General features: G+C 43.5%; 1 protein-coding gene and 1 pseudogene across 1 annotated transcript in view; one reads left to right on the top strand and one right to left on the bottom strand.

The window, feature by feature from the left end:
- Positions 1-23,955, bottom strand: part of LOC141050877 (ras-like protein family member 11A-like) — a 116,034-nt gene that overhangs the window by 78,217 nt on the left and 13,862 nt on the right. The gene's annotated exons all lie outside the window — the stretch shown is intronic.
- Positions 630-23,955, top strand: LOC141050850 (RNA-binding protein FXR1 pseudogene; annotated as a pseudogene).

The raw sequence follows: 23,955 nt of genomic DNA, 5'->3' as shown, positions 1-23,955 counted from the left end.
CGAAGTTCCTGGAGGAAAAGAGGCCCGCGGTGAGGGGTATTATGCCATAACTGAAAAATGTAAAATAACTGTAAATGAGAATGGTGAGGTTTCAGTGAACCCAGTAATGGTTACAGGTAACACTGCACAGGGTGATGGTGATGCTGCAGAGATGCAAGAGAAAGCGGAAGCCCTAAGGGTACCGTTACACCTAGCGATGCACCAGCGATCCCGACCAGCGATATGACGCAGTCAGGATCGCTGGTGCATCACTAGGTGGTCGCTAGTGAGCTGCCACACAGGCAGGTCTCACCAGCGACATCGCTGGGGACGGGGGTCGCTACTTACCTGTCAGACGCGGCGATCCTGCGTCCTCCCGCCCGGCTCCACACGTCGCTCGTTGGCGCCACAGGAAGCGCCGCAGGAATGGTCCAGGAGCTTCTCGCGCGATCAGCGATAACCAGCGGGGGAGCCGGTCGGAGGTAAGTATCACATGCAGTGATATCGCTAGCAATATCGCTGCAACGTCACAAAATCGGTGACTTTACAGCGATATTGCTAGCGATATCGCAGTGTGTAACGGGGGCTTAAAGCAAGTGTCACCAGAAGCTGAGAGCTTAACTGAACCTGCTGGTAAAGACAAAAAAGTGATGGATAGCCCAGTCTTTAAATGCACAGAAGTGGTTCCCAAAGACTTGAGAGAAGTCTGTGCCAAGGAGGTGGTGTATGAAGATTTTAAGAAGGCCATAGGAGCCTGTCAAGTGTACTTGGCCACTGAGGCTGATCAGTTGATTGTCGTGTCTGCAAGTAAAGGCACGTTAAAGCAAGTTGCCACGCTGGGGCACTTCCACTTGCGATGTGTGTTCCCATGCAGCAAAGAATACTCTGGGAGAATGGAGAAGCCCTCAAACGTTTAAAGCATGTAACGCGGCTGGCTGCGGCATTTCATGAAGTGGTGGAAATTACGAAGGACCTGAGAGGGATAGCAGTATGTGCCCTCAGAATTAACCTGCAGCAGGCCAAGAAAATTCCGGATACTGTATCCATTAAGTTCGAAGAAAACAAGGGACTATTTAGAATTTATGGAGAGAGTGTGGAAACCGTTAAGCTTGGAGTTTGCTGGAATTCGTCGAGGACTTCATCCAGGTACCCTGAGATCTTGTCCAGTTGATGGTTGGAAGATGTTGGAGGATGACTCAAAAGATTTTGGATAAATCTGGAGTCACAAGGATGAGAATAACAGGGGAGGCAGTCATGCTACCTTGTGAAGATGCTACAGTATGATTCCACTTGCTGTAGGAGGAATGAAGGAGAGTATAGGAAATATACAGATGTTCCTTCAATACTACATAGCATACCTGAAAGAAATTGAAGGGGTAAGGTTTCTCCTTGTGGAGGGTGACATGACAGCTGTGGCTTGTCAAGTTAAGGAGGCTTATTCGACGTGCAATGCTCCTCTGCGAAAATAATATGCAAATTGCCTCTTCAGAGAAAAAGAGATTCTGATTTGGCTTTAATCCTAAGTCATATTACAAGGGTTGATTGTGACTTGTAGGATCGCTACTACCAGCAGGTGGCGCTATAGAGTTCAGTCCTCTTTTTCTCTTAAGAGGCAATTTGCATATGAAAGAAATTGAGCAGTTAAGGCTAGAAAAACGTGAAATTGCCACACAGCTGTGACACATGGGTGTGAGTCCGCAACTTTCAAACCAAACAGCAGTGGAAAGGAATGCCTCAACTGTTCATGGAAATAGTACAATCCAAGAAAAGGGGAGGAAGTATAAATAACACTGTAGAAAGACATGCAGTTAGCTAAAAACAGCGTTTATTGAATCAGAATAAAAATACATACTCATTGTATGGATCACAGAAGTATACATAAATACGGTGTGCACAATGGAGCCACCAACAGGGGTATCACTACAGGGAAAATGTTACTGTCATATAGTTTAATTCTGGTGCACTGAATGATGGTCTGAAACACAGTACTGACAATATATAATGTATAGTTACATCAATGCACCCCTCTTTTATTAGGGGGTATAAATATTAAACAAGATCCCCAATAACATCATAGGTCATGTAATGAAGGATGATAATATGAGTAGGAACTGCCAAAAAGCATATGCAAATACTGCACCACCAGCTGAATCTTCCCAAACTAGCTAGTGCATGGCATACTTGGGGAAGACTGACAATGTATAGGAATTGTGTATATATATATATATATATATATATATCTAGATTACAAAAGTGCTTAAGTGCTAAAGTGCAAAATGCAATAAGAAAAATATATATTACATAGCTTAGTAGCAATATGTAAGAGACAAATCGCAAAGTCAGAAATCCCCTACCGTGGGGAGAACATATCGCTATGTGGGAAAGTGCAAAAGCACAGCTGAAACAGTTAAATATGCATGGCAGCTCAATGTAAATACCTGACCTGTAGGTGGCAGCCGTTCCCCGACGCGCGTTTCGCGTAAGCTTCTTCAATAGGGGGTAAGGGGGTCACTTACAGGGGAGGATATATTTTTGTGCATCAGCTCTATTGGTTATTAGGCTGCCTTATAAGGCTTCCTGATAGCTGCATTGCTGTTTGCACACTGCTGTGCAAGCTGCTTTTTTAAAAGCAAAAATACTTTTCTTCCTCTTTTTTGCACAGTTACCAAGCGTTCATTTTTCCACCCTTTTGTGTGTGCACTGTGCAGCAGTCCTGCTTATTAGGCTGCCTGCGTCCATACTTGGACTGAGAGCATCATTGTCAGTGTCCTCAAATCTCTAGTGATATCCAAATTCTCACCAATCCTATAGACACCCTCCACCTTGTCATTCACCATCCAATTTCAGCCTGTTACATTGAGGTGTAATCTCTACTGGGCCAGAGACAATAGTTTAGCGTCCTCAAATCTATAGTGAGATTCAAATTCTCACCAATCCTATAGACACCCTCCACCTTGTCATACACCATAAAATTTCAGTCTGTTACATTGAGGTGTAATCTCTCCTGGGCCAGAGACAATAGTTCAGCATCTTCAAATCTATAGTGAGATTCAAATTCTCACCAATAGTAGATACACCGTCTACCTTCTTTTACAGTACCATATAGCTGGTGGTATTTTGGGTACATTTTCACAAAAATGAGCAAGTATGCTGGAAGACGCCATGGAAGTGGGCGGGGGGTTGCCATCTGGTCCCAATGGTGGTGGTGTTGCATCTGTTGGTAGTGGCAAAAGCACAATAGCACCTAAGGCAGGAGGTGTTGAGCCTGCGTCATCGTCTGGCTCCACAAGGCCTCGAAGGCTCTCTTTTCTGGGAGTAGGTAAACCACTTTTAAAGCCGGAGCTTCAGGAACAAGTTTTGGCTTACATTGCTGACACAGCCTCCAGCTCTCTCGCCTTCTCTTCTGAAGTTTCAAAAAATAAAAGCACTGAGTCTCATTGGAGACTCCTGGTCAGGAAAAACGCCTTTCCTTGTGTCCTTCACCCCTACCAAAAGTGAAGGATGTGGCAGGCCACACTACCGATTACTCCATGGAGCTCTTTTCACATACCATGCCTGGGTTAGCAAGTCGAATCGTGAATTCCCCAGTCCAAGATGAATCTGACATGGAGTGCACTGATGCACAGCCACTGCTAGATTTTTCTGCTGGTACATTCACTCAGAGCACTACATTGTCCTCGCAGTGTACTGAGGCAGAATCAGACCCTGATGAAACTCAGGTGCCCCTTCCCGCATACTATACCACCTTACACGGTGACACAGAGGAAGGTGCACATGAAATTGAAGAGGAGGTGATGGCTTTGAATGCCCACATTGCCAAACTAATCTCGTTAGAGATGATGCCCTACCGGTTGGTTGAAAGCTAAGCTTTCCGCGAGCTCATGGCCTGCGCAGTACCACGCTATGACCTACCCAGTTGGCACTTCTTTTTGCAAAAAGCCATCCCAGCCCTCCACCTGCATGTGAAAGACTGCGTTGTCCATGCACTCAAGCAATCAGTGAGTGGAAAGGTGCACCTCACAACAGATGCATGGTCCAGTAGGCATGGCCAGTACCGTTACGTGTCCATCACTGCGCACTGGGTTAATGTGGTGGATGCAGGGTCCACAGGGGACAGCGGTGGTGGGACAGTGCTGCCTAGCCCATGGTATAGGAAACAGTTGGCTGTAGGCGTTCGACCCTCCTCCTTCTCCTCCAGAAGCGAAAGCTCGTCCACAGAGCGCAGTCGCACGAGCACTCCATCCGCAGCTGCCAGTGTTGCACACGAGGTGTCCCACGATCGAACAGCTAGTGGTAAGCGTCAGCAGGCTGTGTTGAAGATGATGTGTTTGGGCAACAACAGACACACCGCGGAGGTACTGGCCGACTACTTGCAGCGACAAACAGTCATGGGTGGGCAGTCTACATCTTGAGGCAGGCAAGGTAGTTAGTGATAACGGCCGGAATTTTGTGGCAGCCATAGCCATTCAAAACTCAGACACATACCTTGCCTGGCTCACACCTTGAACCTGGTGGTGCAGTGCTTCCTCAATAATTATCCAGAGTTAACACCCCTGCTCCATAAGGTGCGAAGACTGTGCTCGCACATCCGCCGGTCACCCGTACACTCCAGTCGTATGCAGAAGCTGCAGCGATTGCTCCACCTTCCCAAGCACCGCCTAATTATCGACGTTGCAACAAGGTGGAACTCCACCTTGCACATGGTTCAGAGGCTGTGCGACCAGAGGCAGGCTGTAATTCATTTGTGGGAGGATACACGGGCAGGCAGTTTGCAGGCAGACATGGAGTTGTCAGGTGTGCAGTGGTCGAAGCTGAAAGACCTCTGTAAAGTCCTTCAGTGTTTTGAGGAATGCACACGGCTGGTAAGTGCAGACGACGCCATCATAAGCATGAGCATCCCACTTATGCGTCTGTTCATGCAAACTTTGACGCACATTAAGGAGCAGGCGTCTGCAGCCGAGGAGGAAGAGGAGGAGGGAAGCCTTGATGACAGTCAGCCATTGTCTGTTCAGGGAAGTCTTGTGGACGAGTTGGAGGAAGAAGAGGAAGAGGAGGAGGAGGAGGAGAATGGGGATGATTATTTTGGGGAGGAGGATGCTTCTCAGGGGGCAAGAAAAAATGTTGGCGTGGCAAGGTCAGGTACAGGGTTTGTGCGTGACTGGAGGGATGTGGATTTGCCAGAAAGTGCTCCTCCACCCAGCAGTCGCAGTGCATCATTGACACCTGGAACATTGGCCTACATGTCTGATTATGCCTTGCAGATCCTAAAAAGGGACCCCCCGCATTGCCAAAATGATGAACGATGACGACTACTGGTTGGCCAGCATCCTGGATCCACGCTATAGAGGCAAATTCCAAAACATCATGCCACAGGAGAACCTAGAGCTAATATTGGCTAACAAACAAGCAACTCTGGTAAACCGCTTGTTTGAGGCATTCCCAGCACACAGCGGCGGTGATGTTTTTCCAACGAGCCGTAGAGGGCAACATGGAAGAGGTGTTCGTGGTGCACACAGTCAAAATGGCGTTGGACACAGGGGTTTCATGACCATGTTGTAGACTGATTTTTCAAGTACCGCTCACACGACTGGTAATACTGCATCGATCGAAAGTGACAGGAGACAGCAGTTGTCAACTATGGTAACAAACTACTTCTCCTCCCATATCGATGTTCTCCCTCACCGGTCATTCCCCTTTGACTATTGGGCCAGTAAACTTGACACCTGGCCTGAATTGGCACAATATGCCATACAGGAGCTCGCTTGCCCTGCTGCTAGTGTGTTATCTGAACGAGTCTTCAGTGCTGCTGGATCAATCCTGACAGAAAAAAGGACCCATCTGTCGACCCAAAATGTTGATGATCTAACCTTCATTAAAATGAACCATGCATGGGTTTCAAAGGATTTTGTCCCACCCTCCCCTGCTGACGCGTAGGTTGCCAGAAAAATGGCTTGCTTTTGTCCTCCTCTTCCGCGGACTTCTCCAATTACTCCATTTGCAGCTGCTGAATGTCCAACATCAACATATGCCAATTTTTCCACCTCCCTAACTGGGCTGCCTCCCCCCACAGGGCCGGGGTCACCACCTGGCGCACGCACCCGTGCAAGTGCCGTTGCCCTGTATAGGTGGATGGGCACACTCTTTGGCAACGGCATTGGCACAAGGTCCCTCATAGTAGAATCAATTGTCTCTGACGGTGGGGGTGCACACCTGCCGTCAGACACACCGGCGTACTATAAGAGGCCCTGTGCCAGTGCTGTCGCCGACGAGTGGGCCCCCCTGCTTGCTCAGGATCACAGCACTTGCAAAGTTGAAATACTTACCTCTCCCTGCTCCACCGCGTGACGTCTTCCGCGTTTCCTGACAGTGACATTCTGGTCAGAGAGCGCGATGACATCACGTCTGTACGCCCTCTGCCTAAACAATCCAAGTGCAGTGAGATGGAAGATGGGGACGACGAGGAGTCCAGACTAGTACAGGGATTCCCTAGCGAGGAGACTTATTTAATTGTTTTCAATGTTGGGACAGCTATTTTTGTGGAGCACTATACTCTGGAGAATGATATATGAGGCCCACCATACACTGGAGCATTCCAAAGGTGGACATAAGACACTGGAGCAGCATTTACAGGGCCCATTATGCACTGGAGCATTAGAAATGGGGCCCATTATATATGGAGCATTATTTGGGCCCATAACAAAGTGGAGCTTCATCCATGGGGACCAACATATACTGTAGCATTATGTGGAGCTCATCATATACTGTTTCAAACATTATATGGGACCAATGATTCTGTATGGAGAAATATATGGGCCTCATTACTCTGTATAGCGCACTATGCGGTGGCCATAATACTGTATGGGGTAATATACTGTCCGTTTTTTGAGCTATTGGAGAATTTTAAAATGGATATCAGTCATGAGATGTAAGAAGTGAAGTATTTTTCATTGTACTATACCGCTATTTCTCTGCCGTATCAGAGGATCATGAATTGTGGCAAATGTTAAAGGAGCCCATTGACACTCTTTGGCCCTGGGCCCAGGAAAATCTAGAGCCAGCCCTACCCCCACCACAACTTTAGCCAAATAAACAGTTTTCAATGCCTAACTATTATTATAAAGTAAATTAAGGTTGACAAGCTTAAGTAATAAGAATTGATGTTTTTGGCATTAAAATGGGCACTGTAGGTGTGTTTCCTGTCCTCCACTCCCTGCCGACCTTGTGATTCAGTCGGCCTTCAACTTTTCACGATAATCGGCAGATTTCGTTCGACCCGACTTTTGAGAAAGTCGGGTTTCATGAAACCCGACTCAACCCGAAAAAAGGCAAAGTCGCTCATCTCTAGTAGGCGCTTTTTAGGTCCAATGTACACATCACAGAATCTTTTCCTATTTGGGGTGTGACTGATTTTATTGCTTCCATCTTAAACGTCTTGTACAAAATCAACTGGTTAAGTGGTTTTAGATTTATGATGGATCGAAACTCTCCTTCCGGCTTCTTTATGGAAAACAGGCTTGAATAATTGCCCTGATATTGCTTGAACTGTGGAACTTGCACCACCACTCCTGAGTCTAGTAGTTCTCTTATGTCTGTTAGATATTTCCAGCCAGCTCTCTTGGAAGTATGAGTCTCCCGTCAATGCTCCAGGCGTCATTGTCTCCCTATGCTACAGCCCAGATTGAGAAGGGAACCTCTTCCTCTGCCACCTTTGGGATAGCTCCATCTGCCTGTCTTACCTTTCCCTTTGTAATCCTGCCTATGGTGGGAGCGGGTCCTCCAAAAATGCGTAATCTTCCTTTGTTTTTCCTCTGGGAATCCTCTATTGGTATTCAAAGACTTTTCCAGAAAGTCATCCAGGACAGGTCCAAATACTTGCAAACCTAAGGGAGTAGGACATAATTTAGTTTTTGAATGGCTATCTCCTGACCATATTTTTAGTCATAAAGTTTGACTTGCCACAATAGAAAGCACTCCCTTTCTCGCAGCTAACAAAACCAATTCTGGAAAAGCATCTGCCATAAATGAAATTGCCATCTTGATCAAGGGTAGTGATTCCAGTGTCTCTTCTGTTGAAGTCTTATTCAGTAGTTGGCTATCTAATTCTTCTACCCAAAGGTTCATTGATCTGGCTACCAATGTGGCAGCTATATTGGCTTTAATAATGGCCAACAGAGCGTCTCAAGCTTTTTTAAGAAGGCCACTTGTTTTTTTTTATCCATGGAATCCTTAAGGCTTGAGAAATCCTCAAATGGAATAGAGGTTTTCCTTGCAATTCTGGCCACTGGGATAATAATTTTCTGAACCTCCTTCCATAAAGTTCCTCAGAATAACCAGCCTCTTCTCCACGTTCTCCGATTTTTCTAGAATTATAGCTGTGATGTGCTTATTAACTGGGAAGACTATTTCTCCTGACTGAGAGGCACACAAACATTTCATCCTGAACTGACACAGTTTCACAGGTGTCTTCAATTTTCATGGTACTTCTTAAAGCTTGCAAAACTGTATCTGCATTTTCTGAAGAAAATAAGTATTTTTTTCCTTTCTTCTGGTAATAAAGGAGCAATACCTTTGCCTTCACCAAGCTCTGGGTCAGAGTAGTAAGACAAATCTGTTTCCTCTGAGCATGACTCCATGTCCCACCTAGGCCATTTAGGCTGGGGAGACTGAGGTGGTATAAGGGCTGAAAAAGTGTTCTGGACTTCTTCCCTGATTATTTCCCTCATGTCAGTCTTAAATGAAGATTGCCCAACTTAAATTATTTTAGATATGCATTCTGCACAAAACTTCTGGTAATTTAGAATTACAGATAGTGCATCTTTTAGCACTCTTCTTATTAGTTGAGGTAGATTTTTTTTTTTTGTTTAGCCCCATCCTCCATTCCCCGATGCATTCCTCTGTTGTTTATGTGTGTATTTTGTATGATTGGTATTTTCCTATATTCCTGTTCATATTACCTAGTTAGTCTGGTTGGTGTACAGTGCTGTGCAAATTAATTGGGACAAAGCATTTTTTTAAGTAAAATCGTAAGTTGATTACCAGTCAGTGATTCAAACCAGTTTTAACTGCTTTGAACAGGTGTGAGTGGCTGTTCAAAGCAGTTAAAACTGGTTTGAATCACTGACTGGTAACCAACCTGCGATTTTACTTAAAAAATGATTTGTCCCAATTAATTTGCACAGCACTGTATTATGGTACACTACTACTCCCCTCTTCCCTGCGTGGGGGAAAGGTACAGACTGAGGGTGGATTCAGGAACTAAGACAAGGTACGTGGTTGTCACGCTGCCTCCGCATACTCACCCGGCCTCCGCTCCCACGCCGCAGCCCCCCGCCGCCCGACAGCCACGGCGGTCCCTTCTGACTGGCTCGCGGCCGACGGGGTCTCTGCATGCAATGCGCATGCGCCATAGGCCGTGGCCGCGCCTTCCTCCTGTTACTTGTGCTCCGGCAATGCCCTGACCCGGAAGCACCTACAGACCAATGGCAGACCTGACAGGGCCATATCAGGCCGCTCCCCCCTGAGGGAGGCGCCTGATCGTTGTGTTTGCTAGCACACTGGGCCCTGTTTCCTCGTGTGCTCTCTGCAGTCTCGCAGTCCTGCCTTCCGTGGTCCCTGCAGTAGCCCCGCAGTCCAGTGCTCCATGGGTCCAGCTATCTACGCTCCAGTCCTGCCTCCGGTGTTCCTGCTCCACCCTGCTATCCTCACTCCAGTCCTTCAGTCCTACTCCAGTCCTGCCTCCGGTGTTCCTGCTCCATTGAGCTATCCACACGCCAGTCCTTCAGTCCTACTCCAGTCCTGCCTCCGGTGTTCCTGCTCCATTCAGCTATCCACACGCCAGTCCTACTCCAGTCCTCCCTTCGGTGTTCCTGCTCCATTCAGCTATCCACACGCCAGTCCTTCAGTCGTACTCCAGTCCTGCCTCCGGTGTTCCTGCTCCATCCTGCTATCCACACTCCAGTCCTACAGTCCTACTCCAGTCCTGCCTCCCGTGTTCCTGCTCTGTCCTGTTGTCTATGCTCCAGTCCTGCAGTCCTACTCCGGTCTAGTCTCCAGTGATCCTGCTCTGTCGTCTACGCTTCAGTTCCGCACTCCTACTCCAGTCCGTCCTGAGCCGCCCCTCTCGGTACCAGCTATCGTGGTACCCGAACCCCTGGGCATGCTCCTAGCGATCCCTGTATAAGGGTCGGCTCCATCTGGCAACTCGCCCGGGGCCCCTCGGTGCCACGGTCCAGAGGGTCCACTCCTGGAGATTTGTTTCCTGACCAGCCGTGGTAACAGTGGTCATGGCATCTTCACCATCAGAAGCAATCCAGAGAACAGGGCGAGCTAGTGCACCCCTAGCATTAGGGACACGGAAGGAGCCCCTGGTCCTGGGACACCCGACAGAGTCGTGACAGACATCCTGGAGAAATGCTTGTTCGCCTGGTGAAATGATCTTATGGTTTGCACAAAAGAGCATCATTCTCTGACGACCAATGTCCTGTATAATCAAGATCTGTGCTGCCAAGAACAATGTCCGCCTATATGCACTACACTATTCTAGGTCATTCTGAAGTGTGGTCTGCCTCTGTAAACAAGAACCTAATACCACTGAGTATGGTGGAAGAAAATACCGACAGGGTGTCAAATGGAAATGATATATACTACTACTGACATATACTAGGGATACCAATGATTTTCTCAAGAAAGTCGATGGTTTGCATATCGATGAAGATTCTTCTTTTGTCACATGTGACGTTGAATCTTTATACACAAACATCAAGCACACCGATGGGATAGCGTCTGTGTCTTATTTCTTACAACATTCTTCCTTTTCACGAGCTTTTATCATATTTTTCATTAATTTATTAGAGTTTGCGTTGTCACACAATTTTTTTATTTTTAAGGATTCCTTTTTCCTACAGACCCAGGGAACAGCCATGGGTGCTTCCTTTGCCCCATCATATGCCAACCTGTTCCTGGGTCTGTGGGAAAGGGACCTTTTTTTATCTGGAAAGATTGAACAAATGGAGCGTGTTCTTTTTTGGACACGCTACATTGACAATATTTTCTTTATTTGGCAGGATCCCATCGGTGTGTTACCTGATTTTATTGATGTATTAAATTCTAATAATATCAATGTACATCTTACATATCACAGCGATTTGAAAACCATCGAGTTCCTTGATGTCCTAGCGAGGAGGGATTCGGACAATTATCTTCAGACAGACTTATTTAGAAAACACACCTCTGTTAACGCACTTCTCCACGCTTCATCCTCCCACCCTCGTAATCTTATAAATTCAATTCCCATCGGACAATTCCTACGTTTAAGACGCATTTGTTCTACGGACACCGATTTTTTAAAACAGGCTGATCTATTAAAAGAGAGATTCCTTGAACGTGGGTATAGCAGGCGATCATTGAAGAGAGCCTTCAATAGGGCCATGCACACGTCACGTCATAATGCACTTTACACGGACATGAATAGATCTGAATCCAAGGAGTTGGTTAGGTTTATAACCACTTTCAATGGTCAAAATGAACAGATGAGATTCTATTTAAAGAAATTTTGGCCTATTTTAAAAAATGATCCGATACTCTCCAAGTATATTGGTGACTACCCAAACATTGCTTTTCGCAGATCATCAAATCTTGGTGACCGGCTGGTTAAAAGTCATTATATTCCTATACCGGCAAATAATTTTATGACTCAATACACACGACCCGCGGGGTGTAAACCCTGCGGTTCTTGCGTTGCCTGTTGTAATATTGTCAGAGCCCATACTTTTACCAGTTCTGATGGATTGCGTGTCTACAATATCAAAAAATCTATCACCTGTTCATCAACAGCTGTGATTTACTATGCTACATGCCCGTGTTCCCTCATCTACGTTGGCCTTACCACCCGCCAGCTCAAGGTGAGGGTTCGCGAGCATGTTTTGGGCATAAAGGCAGCTGGGGAGGTTGAAGACATTGCCTCCCTTAAAACCTTGCCAAAACATTTCAAAATGTATCACAACTGTGATCCTACTTTATTAAAGGTGTCTGGTATTGATATGGTTTGTAGGGGGATCAGGGGAGGCAATGTCAGCAAACGCCTTGCTCAGTTAGAAACCCAGTGGATTTGGACACTGAACACCGTGTCCCCACTGGGTTTGAATGAGAGTCTTTCTTTTATTCCGTTTTTATGAAATTCCATTTTGTACACTTATTAACATTTTACACATTTTGTATATTTATTTTATTTTAGATGGTCTGGTCGGCATCTGTGTCATGGTGGATCATTCACATTGATTAACAAGAAAAAGCGACAAGATTTGCGTGCATATATATTGTATATACACATCATATTATGGGATTTGGATGTTGTAACAGTATTCACATACTTTGCACTTTACAATTTTTGGCATGTTATTATATTAATTGTCATATTATTTTTTACACATATACATTTAATATGCATGTATTTTATTTTCATCACTTTTTATTTTTATTTATATTTATTTTTAATTATTTATTATTTATTATTTATTATTTTTTATTTTTTATTTTCTATTTTATATATTATTATTTTTTATTTTTTATTTTTATTTTTCTAACATATTGTTTATTATTATTTTCATTTCTGATGTGATTGTGCACTTTATGTAATTCTCCTTTTATGGTATGTAATTATATTAATTGCCATTATTGCACACACTTATTTAATTGTTACTATTTTTCATGTCCCGTTTTTCACCACCATTTATTTTTATTTTTATATATATATATATATATATATATATATATATATATATATATATATATATGTTTATTTTCCATAATCTTGTCCCCACTAGTCATATATCTATTGCAGTGATGTGTCAAGTCATGAGGTTTTTTGCAGCAACTGCTGCACTCACATAGCCCCTCAATTTCTTGTGGACAGGCACTGGGGTGCATGCGCCGCCTCGGCGCCGGTTGTTCACATGGCGACGGCGTCTCTTCATGGCCGGATACGCCGGGTTTACCCGGCGGTGCTTGGTCATGTGACGCCGCGCGCGATGTGTCTTCCGGGTCGCGGTGGCGGCGCATGCGCCGTTATGTGACCTGCCCGCTAATTAGTCCAGTATATAAGGATGTACCGACCAGTCATATACTCACCCCCTGACGAAGGAAGATCCATTCCGAAACGCGCGTCGGGGCGCGTTCTCAGGCATTCCCAGGCACCCATTACCGGCTCATTAGGTATCTCCTTGCTTACTCCCAGCTCCCATTTCCTTTTATCTTCACATTGTGTGGCACCATAGTAGTGTCATCTTTCTAATTGTGCACTGCACATTATTTATTCATCATTCATCTTCCATTGCACAACTTTGTTTTATTGCACTTTATATGCACAGCAGTGGTCATTATTTGTGCACTGTATATATATATTTTTTGGTTATTTATTATTATTATTTTTATTGTTTATTATTGCATTCTTTATTGCACAATTTGGTGTTATTGCACATTGTATGCACAACTTTCTGGGGGCTTCAAGAAGTGTATAGTCATTTTTTACCTGTATAGCATTGAGCCTGTTTTATATGGGTATCTATTTAACCCCATGTTGAAGTTTATTATAATTCAACACTACGCATTTATTTGGGATGCCTTTTTATTCATTCTAAGTGTACACCCATTTACATTTTAATAAAGGTGTTTTTCTCTATTTTCACGTGTTGCTGCATATATCATTTCCATTTGACACCCTGTCGGCATTTTCTTCCACCATACTCAGTGGTATTAGGTTCTTTCACCAGATGGTCTGCCATCCATATTTTTAGAGGGGTTGTGGATCTTTATTATTATTTAATTATTAAGCATCAGAATATTACCCTCATTGTTCTCTCTGTAAACAAGGTATTAAATGACTGCTGACCTGCAAATATATTCTCCTATTAGACTGAGCTAGAGATTCTGTAAAATAAGTAAAGTCTGTATGCAATAGAATGCCTGTAAGCATTATGCTGAGAATCTTAATACACTGCAATACAGATGGATTTCAGTATATTACACAAGCAATTGAACTTATTTAAAGTTCAAGACCCGCAATAAAATAAAATAAAAGGCAAAAAAATAATAAAAAAAATATTAAAAGGGTTTTTACCATGATTGAAAGATATTCCCTATCCATAGTGATCCTGGGAATGTAGTGAAGGTTGAGAATGAATGGTTATTGCCATAATTATACTGACCCACAGAATAATGTTAAAGTCACTGTTAAGGTTAAATGGTCACTGTGGAATACAGTGGAAAGTATGAATCACGCCGCCCCACATCCCAACTGTCATAGACATCAAAGATTAAGTATATGCTGTCATCATCTCTGGTCCATCTTACGCCAGTGGAGGTGCGGAGATGCATGGTTCAGACTTCCCACTGTGTGCTGCACATGACTGCAGTGGACATTTGAGGCAGATTTTGTTGTATTAATTTCCTGAAGCTGAAGGTGCCAGCAGATTCATTAAATGCCCATTGTTTTTGTGCTAAGTGGAATATTTCCAGATCATCAAACTTGACTGCTGAAGAGTGCAGATAGAAGTCTGTGGCTGAATCCAGCATGTGACTATTTTTGTCCAAGTGGTAAATGTTGGATTGAAGCCATTTGTCATGTACCAACACTTAGACCAAGTAACCGTCTATAGCAGAGGTTCTTAGAATTTTGATAGCTGAAACTCAACTTACATTTGAAAATTTAAAAAAAGTTCATTCTTTGCAAAAAAATTGTACATTTATGGAAAAATAAACTGGTTCCAGATGGTTCCATTTGAATCTATTTGTTATAAACAAGACATCACTGACTCATGCTTGGCTAATTACCATTAAGATATGCCCCCCTTCACTTTCTGGGAATTTGCATGCTAATTTTACTTGCTTCTCCTCCCAAAAAAAGTTAATATGGCATTAACCTCACTGCTGACAAAAGCATCTACAATGTCTGTTATCTGATGGGACTATTCTCCATGTGCTGGTAAAGGGATTTAAAAAGCAACACTTTCTATCTGTAAAGCATCTCCTAAAAACTTCATGTACTAAGCCCTCTGACATAGTTGCAGCAGACATTGTTTACATTGTGCTCATGTAGATTCAGCAGGGTACACAAATTGAGGTCTAGGACTATACAACAACAGGGCTAAAAGGCCTTTCATACTGAGTGTGGTGATCACCCTAATAATTGTTTGTAGGAATGATCAATCCCGATTACTGCTCCGTGTATACAAGCTCAGCGAGTGAATGATCTGTGATGATTCAATTGACATCAAAGTAAACATCAACGTTATTTTCTGGTACATCCATCTGTGCAACAAAGGAATGTGCTGACTACAATACTGTAAAGGGCTTCACTTTCATACCAGTAATCGCAGGTAAAATCCCCTTCTGATTGCTGATACATGCAAATGTTAGTAAAAGGGCACCAATCGGCTGTGTACAGTATAATTTGGATTGGAGATGTTTCTGTAATGATTTTGCCCAAATTAGGTTAATGTCCTGATTGGTCATTATCATACTGTGTCAGAGCTCTGTATGTACATAATAAGATGCCTCGCATCATAGATTCAGCGGTATGAAAATTGATAATTATGTGGGTTTTGTTACTTCAAATTTAGAAATGAACGGAACTTTTTAAATTTGAATTTGCTCAATTTTCAGAAAAAAATTGATTTGTGGTGAATAAATTTGTGATGACCATAAGAGTTTACACTCTACAGGAGAGAGAAAGGACTCCTCTGTCTAGAAGAGCTTACAATTTAGAGTTGAGAGAGGACCCAACTGACCATAAGAGCTTATACTCTAAAAAAGAGACTTACCCAGTTACTCTGGATATGGAAAATACAAGCTGGTCTGCTGGAAACTGCTGATTTGTGATAGTCCAGGTACTGACCACTACTCTCCAAGGAAAGGTAATCCACTAGATCTAGCTGCAGGGCATTCTTGGTAGGCCCCCACGGAAATGTAAGAACACGCATGGACCCGTAGAAGCGCTAAGCAAGTGCAAAATGGCCATAGTCTGTCAGGCTCTTTCATCTGCATAGCTCCCCTGCTACCTGCACTCCGCAATTTAATATGGTTTGATGTCACTTTTCACCATGGAATAAAATTGCACATCAAGAAGGATCTGGGTGAGTGCTCCAATTCTTTCATTTTCTTATGATTTACCTTGATTTACCTTGATGTTACCTCGATGTTAACCCCTCTCCATAATCTTTGAAAATTCTTGGAGAACAGGAGAAGTGCCAGAAGACTGGAGAAGAGCAAATGTTGTTCCTATCTTCAAAAAGGGGAAGAAGGTGGACCCAGGCAACTATAGGCCGGTGAGTCTGACTTCTATATCAGGAAAGATCTTTGAACAAATTATTAAACAACATGTATGTCAATACCTGGATAAGAATGAAGTGATTAAACAGAGTCAGCATGGGTTTCTAACTAATAAGTCATGTCAGACTAACTTAATTTCCTTCTATGACGGTATCACTGATTGGGTGGATCAAGGAAATGCTGTAGATATAGTATATCTTGACTTCAGCAAAGCATTTGACAAAGTCTCTCATACAATCCTTATTGAAAAAATGACTAAGTATGGAATGGACAAGGCAACTGTTAGGTGGATTCATAACTGGCTTAGTGATCGGACCCAAAGAGTGGTCGTAAATGGCTGCACATCCAGTTGGAAGAATGTCTCAAGTGGAGGTACCACAGGGCTCTGTCCTGGGCCCTGTATTGTTCAACATCTTTATCAATGATTTAGATGAAGGAATTGAGGGTAAACTGATTAAATTTGCTGATGACACAAAGCTAGGAGGGATAGCTAATACTAGAGAAGAGAGAGAGAGGATTCAAAAAGATTTAAATAAACTGGAGAAGTGGGCAGCAACTAACTGAATGGTTTTTAACAGGGAGAAATGCAAAGTACTACATCTGGGCAATAAAAATGAAAAAAGCATATATAGAATGGGAGGAATAGGGCTAAGTGACAGCACATGTGAAAAAGACTTGGGTATACTAATAGATCACAGACTGAATATGAGTCAACAGTGTGATGCAGCAGCAAAAAAGGCAAATGCAATTCTAGGATGTATTAACAGAAGCATACAGTCTAGATCACGTGAAGTCATTATTTCCCTCTACTCCTCTTTGGTCAGACCTCATCTGGAATATTGTGTCCAGTTTTGGGCACCACATTTTAAAAAAGACATCAACAAACTGGAGCAAGTTCAGAAAAGAGCGACCAGAATGGTGACCGGTCTGCAAACCCTGTCTTATGAGGAAAGGTTGCAGGATTTGGGAATGTTTAGTTTGCAAAAGAGAAGACTGAGAGGAGACTTAATAGCTGTCTACAAATATCTAAAGGGCTGTCACATTGTAGAAGGATCAACTTTATTCTCATTTGCACAAGGAAAGACTAGAAGCAATGGGATGAAACTGAATGGGAAGAGACACAGATTAGATATTAGAAAAAACTTTTTGACAGTTAGAGTGATCAATGAGTGGAACAGGCTGCCACGAGAAGTGGTGAGTTCTCCTTCAATGGAAGTCTTCAAACAGAGGCTGGACAGACATCTGACTGGGATGATTTAGCGAATCCTGCTTTGAGCAGGGGGTTGGACCAGATGGCCCAGGAGGTCCCTTCCAACTCTACGATTCTATGATTCTATGTGAGTGCACCACCCTCCAGAGATCTTAAGGAGGCATATTGACATGTGAACCAGTGAACACTGCTTGATTCCAGCAACTGGATGTTAGACGTCAGGTTCCTGTCGCTGCACAGTGGGTATCCCAAGCCTTGCTTCCGGCAGTCTCCCATTCCTCTCCAGCCGCAGAGGAGGTTGCTCAGCAGATTCGTCGGTCCCGGGGCTCTGGTCAGACTAGCTCTGTGGGTTTGGTTGCTGCTGCCACCTCTGGTCTAGCTATAGCAACGCATGCTGGCCAGCAGCGAGCTACTCCAGTGACTAAGTCCTCCTTTCGGTCCACTGAGCATGCCCGTGGGACGATCTCTCATTGGAGATCGGAGGTCACATGCTCCAGTCCTTCTCCAGCTCGGATTGGACCATCAGAAAGGTCAGGAAGGTCCCAAAAGGACGCGGCTATAAAAGGTTCGCATGGCCGCTCGGCCATGTGCTAGTATAGACTGCATTACCAGACTATGAGGAGTGAGTGTTGTATACAAGTATGAATGTCTCTGGTGACTGACTAATTTGAAACCCCTACCCTTGGTACGCATGTGTTGTGCAGCCTAGCCTTTTAAGGGCCCAGGCTTAGGTGAAGGTAGAGGCAGAGTCTGAGACTAACATCAGTGTCCACCGGTGGCTCTGCACGCCACGGTGCACGTGTTCGACACTCCACCTTAGTCAACAGCTATAGTGGCGTATTCAGGTGCAACACCGTGTGCTCAGTAGGTCTAGATGGACTCAGACCTCGTGTCCTTGGGGATGAGTTCTGTGACAGCATACTGAGCGCTCTCTTGCCGAGTGCTGTGATTTTAACAGGCTCCGGCATTTATGTTTAGCGGTGGCGCGGCTCTATGTCGTAACAGAGTTCGCTTCTGTTCACACTGGGTGATGGTAACCCACGTGTGACCTCTTGTATACCGCTTTATACTTCCGCCATTACTAAGCAGCAGTTTACCACCCCTGCACGGTGGACCCCGGGCTGCGAACGCACCTTACAATTATTTTATTATTTGGTGTGTTCCGCCAGCCCTAACACTGGTGTCTAATTGTCTTTTTACAAATACCTGTTGAATGCAAGAAGAAATTAGCTTGTTCTCAGACTCTCAGATACTTCGGCAATGTCACAAATGGAGCCGGGCAAGTTTTTTTTTTTATCTGCAAACCGCAAACTGAGTCTCCAAATGTTCAGATACATATGAAACTGTGAATTTCAGGAAATTAGACTCAAACTCAATCTTCCGTGAATTGATCCATTCATCTCTATTCAAATTAGATCACTGCATATAAGGAAGGCATAGTGATGCAGACACCGGCATACCTACTCTGGGCATGCTGTGCACACAGACAAACAGCAGATTTAGGAGTATGCACAGTATACTGATGACGTGGAGGAGAGTTCACCTGGTTTCTAACCGAGGATGTTCAGGATTAAAAGATGAGATTTACAGTGAGATAAAGTAGACACTTGGGAAGACATTGATCACGTCAAAGGGGCGTCATTACAGAATCAGAGGCCACATTAAAAGTTATTTTGGCACACACATATAAAGATTATTTGGGACATCAAGGAGATTATTAGAATACAGTAAGAGGGCTCTAGAGTACAAACTTGGTGGTTTTGAGGCCTAAGGACATGACATCTTCCTTTTAAAGGGAATCTGTCACCTCATTTTGGCGGTCTACTTTATGTAAATGATTTCGGTCCGGTCTGATGGGCAGTGTTTTGGGTCCTTTCCTTCACCCCTCTTTGGCCGCTGTCCACAATATTTCTGGTAATTTCCGTAGTTGTCCTCCATATTACGCACGTGCGCAGTGCAATCTTGACTCGCGCATGCGCAGTATGCTTTGCCCAACTGCGGGCAAAGCCAAAAAGCATTAGTGTGCATGTGTCGGTGAACTATGTCCCGGAAGTATTTTGCTGTGTTCCGGGACATAGTTCACAGGCGCATGTGCACTAAAGCTTTTCGGCTTTGCCCGCAATTGGACAAAGCATACTGCACGTGCGCGAGTCAAGATTGCAATGCGCACGGGCGTAATATGGAGGACAACTACGGAAATTTCCAGAAATATTGTGGACAGCGGCCAAAGAGGGATGGATGAAAGGACCCAAAAGACGGCCCATCGGACCGGACCGAAATCATTTACATAGACTGCCAAAATGAGGTGACAGATTCCCTTTAAAGGATTTTCTTGGATCCATTGGTCGAGGGGTTTACTACATGGTGCACTTCAGGAAATTTTTAGGAGATGCATTACAAGTAGTGGAATGTGTTGCTTTATAACTCTTATTCAACATTTTCCAAGGGATCCTCCTTTTGTTGGGCATAACACTACCTATAACAAGTTTGGCTCTATATTTGTAAGTGTTGCGTATAAGAATATTTTTTGCAACACTCCCTGCAATTAGATAGTTCAACACATTGTTTACTTATAACAGAATGTTTAATATACAGTATATAAGTATGACAGCTGACAATATCAATTTTTGATGAGTTGAGAATATACAAATATATTTAAATGAAAACTGATTACAAAATAATCGAAATGCAAGAGCAGCACATGACATACATGGTTTTAAGGAAATATTGTGATGGTCAGTGCCAATTGTGATGAGCTGATTATCAACTACGTATAGATATTGGCGCAAAAAGCATTTATGAAGCTTCATTCACGTGACCGTTTTTGCTAACTGATGGTCCACATAAAAGACAAAGATCTGTTCTAATTAGGTCTGATGACAAACAGAACTTGTTCATGCAAATAACTTTGTCTGCTAAAAAAGGGAAAAGCAATGACTGGTTAACTTTGCAAACCTCCAGCAATTTTGTTTGGCTTAAAAGAAAAATGGATGACACATGGATGATAAAAAAAATGGATACAAAAAGACAAAAACAGGTGGAATGAAAATTGCTTGTTTTTGTGGACGACAAAAAAATCAGATACGTGAAGTTTATCTAATAGTCACTTGACAGTGGACATCACAATGTGTTTTGCAGTCGTCTGTTCATTGGTTTGAGTCTGACAAAGAAAACATCAAAAACATCAAATTTTTATATTTAGGTAGGCTTCCAACAGACACTCCAATTATCTACAAAATGGGCTTGACTAAATGTGTCATTGAGATATGATAAAAAAAATCAATTTGGTTACCAGGTATATATACAGTGGGAAAAATAAGTATTTGATACACTGCCAATTTTGCTAATTTTCCCACCTACAGGGAATGTAGAGATCTGTAATTTTTTTTTATAATTGTCAATTTTTATTGAAAATAAACATTGCCAAAATGATTAACATATAACATGAATATCGACATTCTCTTATCGAAAACAGTGTCAAACAATAAATTGTAAAATAAATGAGCCAGTAGGATGTTGCCGACATTATATTAGGTGGCATTATAACCAATGATATACCAGCAGAATGTTCAACCATTGTATACATGAATCGGTATACTCAAAAGTGGAGGACCAGGACCAACCAAACAGACACAAGACAGGACATTAACAAGGGGGAGTATCAGAAAATCAGAAAGGGGAGACCGGGAGTGGCTATTTAGTCTAGAGAATCGGGTTGAGGTCTGTAATTTTTATCGTAGGTGCACTTCAACTGTGAGACAGAATCTTAAAAAAAATCCAGAAAATCACATTGTATGATTTTTACATAATTGATTAGCATTTTATTGCATGAAATAAGTATTTGATACAATAGAAAAACAGAACTTAATAATATTTGGTACAGAAATCTATGCTTGCAATTACAGAATCAGATGTTTCCTGTAGTTCTTGATCAAATTTGCACACACTGCAGCAGGGATTTTGGCCCACACTTATACACAGATCTTTGAGGTTTCAGGGCTGTTGTTGGGCAACATTGAGTTTCTGCTCCCTCCAAAGATTTTCTATTGGGTTTAGGTCTGGAGACTGCCAAGGCCACTCCAGGACATTTAAATACTTCTTATGGAGCCACTTCTAAGTTGCTCTGGCAGTGTGTTTCGGGTCATTGTCAGGTTGGAAGATTCAGACATGACCAATCATCAATGCACTTACAGAGTGAAGGAGGTTGTTGGCCAAAATCTTGCGACACGTGACCCCATCCATCCTCCCTTCAATATGATGCAGTCGTCCTGTCCCCTTTGCAGAAAAGCACCCCCAAAGTATGATGTTTCTCCCACCATGCTTCACAGTTGGAATGGTGTTCTCATGGTTGTACTCATCCTTCTTCCTCCAAACACAGCGAGTGGAGTTAATACCAAAAAGTTCTATTTTGGTCTCATCTGACCACACAACCTTCTCCCATGCCTCCTCTGGATCATCCAGATGCTCATTGGTGAACATCAAACACACCTGGACATGTACTGGCGTGAGCAGGTGGACCTTGCATGCCCTGAAGTATTTTAATCCATGATGGCGTAGTGTGTTACTAACTGTAATGTTTGAAACTGTGGTCCCAGCTCTCTTCAAGTCATTGACCAAGTCCTCCAGTGCAGTTTTGGCCTGATTCCTGACCTTTCTCAGAATCATTCTTACCCCTTGAGACAAGATCTTGCATGAAGCCCCAGACTGAGGAAGATTGACAGTCAACTTGTGTTTCTTCCATTTTCTAATTATTTTGCCAACAGTGTTTGCCTCCTCACCAAGCTGCTTGCCTATTGTCCTGTACCCCATCCCAGCCTTGTGCAGGTCCACAATTTTGTCCCTTGTGTCTCTAGACAGCTTTTTAGTCTTGGCCATGGTGGAGAGGTTGGAGTGTGATTATGTGGACAGGTGTCATTTATACAGGTAACAAGTACAAAAAGGTGCAATTGATACAGGTAATGAGTGCAGAGTATGAGGGCTTCTTAAAGAAAAAATAACAAGTCTGTGAGAGCCAGAATTCGTGCTGGTTGGTAGGTGATCAAATACTTAATTAAAGGGAATCTGTCACCTACTTTTGGTGGGCTATTTAAATGAGGTTTGTCCGGTCCGATGGGCGCTGTTTCCGATCTTTGCCGCCTCCCCATCCTTGGCCGCCATCCGCAGTTTTTTTATGACTAGGAGTAGGAGTCCGCCATCTTTCGCGCGTGCACTAAGCATTCTTGGCTCGCGCATTCGCAGTATGCTTTGTCCAACTGCGGGCAAAGCCCAAAAGCCTTACTGCGCATGCGCCGGTTAATTAGGCCCCGGAACACAGCAAAATACTTCCGGGGCTTAGGTAACCGGCGCATGCGCAGTCAAAGCATACTGTGCGTGCGCGAGCCAAAAATGCTTAGTGCACGCGCGAAAGATGGCGGACACCTACTCCTATTCATGAAAAAACTGCGGACGGCGGCCAAGGATGGCGAGGCGGCAAAGATCGGAAACACCACCCATCGGACCAGACAGACCTCATTTAAATAGCCCACCAAAAGTAGGTGAAATTCCCTTTAAATTGCATTTTATTGCATCAAATATTTAAAAATCACACAATGTGATTTTCTGTTTGTTTGTTTTTATTTTTTAGATTCTGTTTCTCACAGGTGAAGTGTACCTACGATAAAAATACAGACGTCTCCATTCTTTGTAGGTGGGAAAACTTTCAAAATCGGCAGCGTATCAAATATTTATTTTTCCCACTGTGTTTACAATGAACAAAAATATAAACGCAACACTTTTGTTTTTGCTCCCATTTTTCATGAGCTGAACTCAAAGATCTAAAACTTTTTCTATATACACCAAAGGCCTTTTTCTTTCAAATATTCCTCACAAATTTGTCCAAATCTGTGTTAGTGAGCCCTCCTTCTTTGCTTAGATAATCCATCCACCTCACAGGTGTGGCATATCCAGATGCTGATTAGACAGAGTGGCCAAAATAAAAGGCTACTCTAAAATGTGCAGTGTTGGCACTTGAACTCCTGGGGCTCCCATGAGGTGTTTATGTCACATAAGCCCTTCACCCAATCAGCGCCGATGACTTCACCGTCCGTTGACTTTGGACAAATTGAACAACAGAAAGTCAAAACTGTGGCTGCTCTCGGACTTCCTCTTGATGTTTGATTTATCTGAAGGCAGGGAAAGTTAATCAGTTGCTGATTGGGTGCAGGACTCGTGTGAAGTAACCACCTCACGTCAACCCCAAGATCGTCAGTACGGAAACTGCTGGAACAGCGCCGGCACCAGAGGTGAGTATAGGTGTTTTTATTTTAACGGGAGGCAAGCATTGAGATTGTGCAGGAGTTGTCCTAGAAGTGGACAGCACCTTTAAGTTGTATTAGCTGTAAACCGCTCACTCCCATACAGGTTTGATGGTGAAGCCATGTTTGCACAGTCCTCCATTTTTATAG

This window comes from Dendrobates tinctorius, unplaced genomic scaffold, assembly GCF_039654945.1.
Source record: "Dendrobates tinctorius isolate UK_male_01 unplaced genomic scaffold, ASM3965494v1 ptg000154l, whole genome shotgun sequence".
Taxonomy (NCBI): Eukaryota; Metazoa; Chordata; class Amphibia; order Anura; family Dendrobatidae; genus Dendrobates; species Dendrobates tinctorius.
Note: the sequence above shows the minus strand (reverse complement) of the source record. Positions and strands in the feature narration are given on the sequence as shown.